The sequence below is a fragment of the Capsicum annuum genome, chromosome 7 (assembly GCF_002878395.1).
Source record: "Capsicum annuum cultivar UCD-10X-F1 chromosome 7, UCD10Xv1.1, whole genome shotgun sequence".
NCBI lineage: Eukaryota > Viridiplantae > Streptophyta > Magnoliopsida > Solanales > Solanaceae > Capsicum > Capsicum annuum.
The window spans coordinates 17410570-17417436 of NC_061117.1; the positions used below are offsets into that span (position 1 = coordinate 17410570).

Genomic DNA, 6867 nt, shown 5'->3' on the forward strand with positions numbered 1-6867 from the left:
TCACTTAGGCACCGTGTTTCCTAAAACCCCTGCAAGGATGTGTAGATATGATTAGTGGCTCCCGAATCTATAACCCAAAATTGGGTAGAAAAATCCGCTAAAAATGTTTCAACGACATATGAAAAAGATGTACCTTGTTTCTACATCTTAGCTATGTAGCCGGGACATTGTTTCTTATAATGACCAGGTTGCTTGCAATGATAGCATTTGCCCTTAGGCTTAGCCACACCATCATTAGCACCTGAAACCTTATGAGGCTTTTTTTTTTTTCTTTTCGCCTTTTGGATTAAAAGTCAAAGACGAAGGTTTGTCAACCATCAACGCCGCAGGAGGAGCTTGTTGCTAATGATAGATTCTACCGCTTGTAGCTTATTCAATATTTTCGCAAGAGATAAGTCCATCTTATTCATGTTATAATTCAAGCGTAACTGATGAAAACTGTCTGGTAGAGTCTGTAGGACCATCTCAACCTGAGACTCCTTATCAATAACCGCACCAAAAATTTCCAGCTCATTCAATAGACTCATCATTTTAAGAACATGTTCCCTTACCGAAGTTCCTTCAACCATTTTTGTAGTCAAAAGAGCTTTCATGGCCGTCTTCTTTGCTGCACGATTTTGTTCTCCGAACATCTCTTTGAGAGATTCAAGCATATCATAGGCAGTAGTCATGGACTGATGTTGATGCTGCAACACATTTGCCATAGAGGTAAGAATGTAGCATCTTGCCATCTTATCAGCCTTGACCCACTTATCAAAGGCTTTAATCTCATCATCAGTGGGTTCATCCGACTTAACAGGACATTCCTCAACCAGCACAAATTAAAATCCCTCAGCAGTAAGAACAATATGCAAATTACGTTTTCAATCCACATAGTTAGGGCCTTCTAATTTATTTTGATTCAGGATAGAAGTTAAGGGATTAAATGAAGACATGGTTAATCTGTTGTATAATCAAATTAAAATAGATCATTAGATATACTGCAAAATAATAAAATTCTTCAAAAACACATCACACATATAACATGCACATAAACAGTTAGAATTGTTAGGGAAACTTAACCATTTAAGCAAATATACATGTAATGTCAGATATTTTATCTCTTAAACGAAACAGAACCAACTTAGTTGGAGAGTCAACTGTTGATTTAAGTTAGATAAATATCACATTTCATAAGTCTCTGTACCATTGAACCAACATGTAACTTAGTTGGAAAGTTAATACAAGTCATCAAAAACAAGAGACTATAAAACAGTATTACAATATACAAGTTTATCCGATGGGGAAGATGACCGATGTCAACATTTAAACTCACATTATGTAATGTTATAAACTACTGAAAATCATAAGGAATGATTCCTATCACCATTGGTTTGCAAAAAATAATTTTTTCAGATTTTTTAATTTTTCGAAAACATAAAAAACGCCCAAAAATTCATCAAAACGACCTCGAATTGCCAAAATGCGGTCTGGGTTACAATTTAATGTGAGTAGGGGTGGGCATGGTATGGTATATACCGAAATTAAAATTTTTTATACCGCGGTATGAATGTTATGGTATTTGGTACGGTATTTGACAGGAATTTTAAATTATTTTGGTATTTGGTATTTATGCAATAAATGCAAAAATACCGTATACCGCACCGAAGTTTTTTAATAACATATAAAACCCACATATATATTATATTTAAGATTATTAAATATATTTATATATCATCCATTAGCCAATTGAATACAAAAGTAGCTTTTATTCAGAAATAAATTTTTTGGGAAGCTTATTATTTAGAAGTGCTATGCTTAAGTTTAAGTACTGTTGTTCAGAGTTTGCACCTCAAACTATTCAATCGTGATTGAAATGTTATTTTTGTATAATTGTTAGCCTAACATGATTGAGACGTTTTTAAAATTTAAAGTTATAGTTTTTTTATATGAATATATTTAATTAGAAATCAAATAAAGTATGGTTACCAAATTACCATACCATAAATTATCGAAATCGAATTTAAAAATACCGAATCATACCGAACTAATTTGGTATGGTATTGCTCTTTTAGATACCGAAAACCGAAGTTACCGTACCAAAGTTTAAAATACCGTACCGTACCGTACCATGTCCATCCCTAATTGTGAGTATTGTTCAATGAATCGTTTCCAATAAACGTACCAAATTTCAGGTCATTCGGAGTTCATTAAAAAAACTAAAAAATTTCAAAATCGACCAAATCAACACTTATTGACCGAGTTGTTGTGAGGGATAACAGGGCTTTCTGCACTGCTTGGCCTTACTATTACTGTTCATACAGTGAGTAACAACAATAGTTGGTCGTAGTCGAGACTCATCATCGTTTTGCACTTAATCTACAAAGCTAATTTTCACAAAACTATGAAAAATTTGGTTTATGTTTTCTTGATGATAAACTTAAATTCTGTTGGAATCAATAACATCATCAAAAATATGAAAAACAGCCAGGAACAACATGATATCAAAAACATGAAAAGCAACCAACAGCAACATGATTTATATAATTATTATCCGAAATATGTACAACAAATCATGTAATTTCTTTTACATTATCTAGCATAGGTTAGAAAACTACTGATACCAATTGTTAGAACATGCACAACGGAAGCAATAATTCTACAGGATCAATAACTTACATATAATCTAGATAACGTAATCAAAACGACAATTAGAGAACTTACCTCTTGAAGCTTTCACAAATATCGTTCAATGCCTTGGCCTTCAGTTCTGTAGTGTTCTACTACTGCCTGACTTAACCTTTGCTTATCAAACTTGTGTGGGCAAGTCTTTTTAGACTCAAAGAAAAGATGGAATTCACTTTATCTTCTGAACCCTAAATCCTATTTATTCTTATTTTCTCATAAATAAGGGAAAATCAAGAGGCAAATATTTTTAGGCCTCTTTAGTTTTCCAAAACGTTTTAGGCCTCTTTTGGTTGTCCAAAACTTTTTCAACCATTTAAGATATTATTTTTCTTCCATAAGACCAGTAAATAATATTACTTCTTCTAGTAAGTTCCTTTTTCTTTTCCAAAATTGATTAGTTAATCAGGTATAGCAGGGACCACAGATTTATTAAGTGAGGCTTCTAATTATGATATTAATTTGGTGATGAAAGAATTATCATATCATAGTAAATTATAAATTATTCCACTAAAAATCTGTAATTGCACTCCTTGATTTAATTTTGAAATCTACCATTACATCTTATTTAACTCCCCATGTTAGAATTACCAACACCAATCAATTAAATTAAGTTCTTTGAAAAATTTAACTCATTGATTAATTTAGTCCTTTATTTATAATGCTTAAACTTATTTCACATGATGGATACAAAATCCACCTGCAAGATTTTCACGTGAAAACTTATAAGCAACCATAAAAGGGTGTCTTCTATCTCAAGTCTGAGACATGGTTCTATCAATTAATTAATATTTCACTAAGTGAGTCGTCATCATCCAACCTATCAGGAATATGTTGACTCACAAAAGAGTTTTACCTTTTAATAGATTAAAACGACAAAACAAACCATATAGATCATAATAATTATATCAAGATTAAGAGTATAAGTACATGTAATGGTCTAGAGAAATCGTTTATTAATATTCAGAACATAAATGAATATCTCTAATTGGTCCATTCAGTACATACGAAATGTACTAGCACAAGAAGTCGGAATATTACCACTCCCATAATTAAGATCAAATTATATTTAATCTTGTGCTACAATCATCAAGATGTTTTTCCTACCTCATCTTTCATTGTAAACGTTAATTTATTACTTATAAGAACTGACAACATTAATCTTCCGTGCGTGAGTTAAAATACTCCATACACAAAATTGTCTACTATATAAGTAAAGGACACACATGTTAACACAATGATCTATTCAAATAAAGATTTTATTAATATAATAAATAGTCTTTGCATGAAATGAAAATATAATACTATAACACAAATTACATGGTTACTAGTATATCCTAACACTTGACTCAATTCTAGGGAATTATTATTTTCCTTTTTCATCATGCTTTTTATTCTCCTTGGTATGAGTACTCTCAACCTCAAAACTTTTCAACTTCAGCCAAATTTGAATGGCTAGCTGGAAAAATAAAAAGTCACTCTTATCTGAACTGTTTGATCAATTTTTAGTTGAACCTGTGGATGGAATGAAATCGGCAACTCAAACATTGATGTATTTTTTGAGAAATTTGTTGGTCGATGAATTTTCATCTTCAGAGACAGTACTAAACATGTGGTGGTGGCAGTATCTGAGGATTACAAGTAATAATCATTCAATTGTTATTTGATTCATTTTTCATAAAAATGTCAAGTAGAATCAGATGTACAAATTATATTATTTGATTCATTTTTCATAAAAATGTCAAGTAGAATCAGATGTACAAATTATATTAGTGTACATAACAACAATTGTACTTTGTTTATTGATGAAACACTTTCATTTAAATATTTGCCTTCTAAATCAAAATACTCTGATTGCCAATGGTAGCAAAGAGAACTTCCTCCATTACAATTTAGGAGTTAACTTGACTAATCATAATTTGAAATTAAATTAAATTAAATTAGATTAAATCAACTTAATATTTTAAATTTAAATTTAAATATTCAAAAACTGCATAAAATATGTCATAAGTTGTATTTCTTCTCATGTTAAATGATGAAAAACGTACATTTTGAAATATTGATTAAATTTATACAGTTTGAGTTTTGAAAGCATGCAAAAAGTATCATATAAATTGAAACGAAAAAGATATTTAACACTCACAAAATAAATATATTCCATTCATTTTTTTGTATTGTATTTATAACTACTACCTACCTGCAAAACTTCAATTATTTGTATTATTTCATAAAAATATAAAAGAAGAGAAAAAAAATAAACTTCTTTGCAGACTCTGCACCTACAAGAGTATAAACAAATTTAGTTGAAGATTCAAGTTTTTATTGATTAAGTTTGAGATTATATGAAAAAGGATAAGAAATTATGTCATAAAATGACAAGTTTTAATTTTGTCATATTTTGCATGGCAAAGGCATTTCAACTTCAAAATTTTTCGTTTGTTCCTTATATAACAAAGCCAGAAAAAAAGTAAGTTGTTATGATTGTTTTACATTTTAGTGAATGTTTATCAAGAATATAGATAAGTTCTATCAAGATCTAATAAAATCTATCAAGATATAGTTGATATCTATCATGATTTAAAGTAACTGTCTTTAAGTAAAAAACTAGGAGTAAATTTTTCCTATAAATAGAAGGACTTCCTTCATTGTAAATTATCCTTAAGAATGAGAAATAAAAATTACTCTCTATTCTCTCTATTTGTTCTTGTTTTTACTTTATATTTCATAACACGTTATCAGCATGAGACTCTGTCAAACAAAGTGAGATTTTAAATCTAAAGGTAATTTCAAGATTAGTGATTTCTTATGTTATTTGTCTTTTATTACTAATAATATAATTATTGTTGGATTTGAGGAAAAAAAATTGGTTTGAAACCATTTATGTTTTATATTTATTCCTCAAGAACAATATTATCAAAAGGGATGATAATATGTTGGGTTTAAGTCCCATTGATTTATGCCTAAGACGCCTTTATATGGGTAAGACGTTGAATTTGAATCTCAATGCACTATCTTGATGATATTATTATGGCTAAGGCAAAATAATATGTTTTTTAATGAAAAGTCATTAAATATGTCCCATTGAATATACTCCACTCCGTGAAGTGAATGTGGTAGCAATATATGATAAGTCTAAAATATGACAACTTACTTCATTCTTGTGTATGTGATAGCAGTGCATAATAGGTCTGAAAAAAAGACAAGTGATTGAATGCAAGAATATAGCGTGGAGGGACAATATGATAATGATCATCAAAAGTGATGATATTTTCACACACATATTATGATCATAAGATATGTTAGAGAAAAATTCTCTAGATCATATGTATACCTCGATTTGACCCTGAAGTAGCAATATTTTGAAAGAGGTTATAAGCTATCATAATTTGACAGGCTTAAGGCATGATTATATTTCATTCATGGGAATAAAAATTTTGATTATTATAAGCACAGATCCATTTCCTGAGGTGAATGTGATAATTAGTAAAACTTATTAATAAAAATGTGCACTTGATTGTGATTGTATCACATATAACTCACCTCCCGAAGAGGTAGAATAACTGAGAAGCGTTATTTTGAAATCTACTTCTGAAGTAGTAAATCTGAACTTTATTTATGTAATAGTAAATCTGAAATTTACTAAAGTAAAAGGGACATGTCATGGTAAATTTGGAGTTTGCTAAAATAAAAGTTCATAAATTGCCATGAACGATTGCGATATCTGTGCATACTAAGTATTGAGCATATATTGAAGAATTAGAAAATTCTTCTTTACTTTTAATATTTGCTTATTCTCATGATAAGTTGGTTGGACCAACTAACTTGGGGATTGGTTCCCTTAATATCTAAAAAGTATAAAAGATGAATAAGGGTCTGTTCACCTATCATGTGATATGTTGAAAAGATTCATCAATAAGATGATCACATGTAAATTTATCGTTAACCTACAGTTTGACATTCATAAAGTTGCTTACTCAATAAAATTGAGTTAAGAACATCATTTTCATATTATGTAATCAAGACAATTCATCTTGATGATGATGGTTTGACATTGAATGCCTTCGATAAATAGTTAAGTCATTGCTAATGAGAACAAAGCTTCATATGTTGGTCTGAAATATTATGTTGCATACAATAGCACCTGATGTGTGGTATACGATTAATGAATATACCATGATGCACAGAGATGGATTCCTCAAATAA

The 6867-nt window shown here is 29.9% G+C and overlaps 1 pseudogene; it reads right to left on the reverse strand.

The window, feature by feature from the left end:
* Positions 1–249: 249 nt before the first annotated feature.
* On the reverse strand, positions 250–935 carry LOC124885679 (annotated as a pseudogene).
* Positions 936–6867: the final 5932 nt, after the last annotated feature.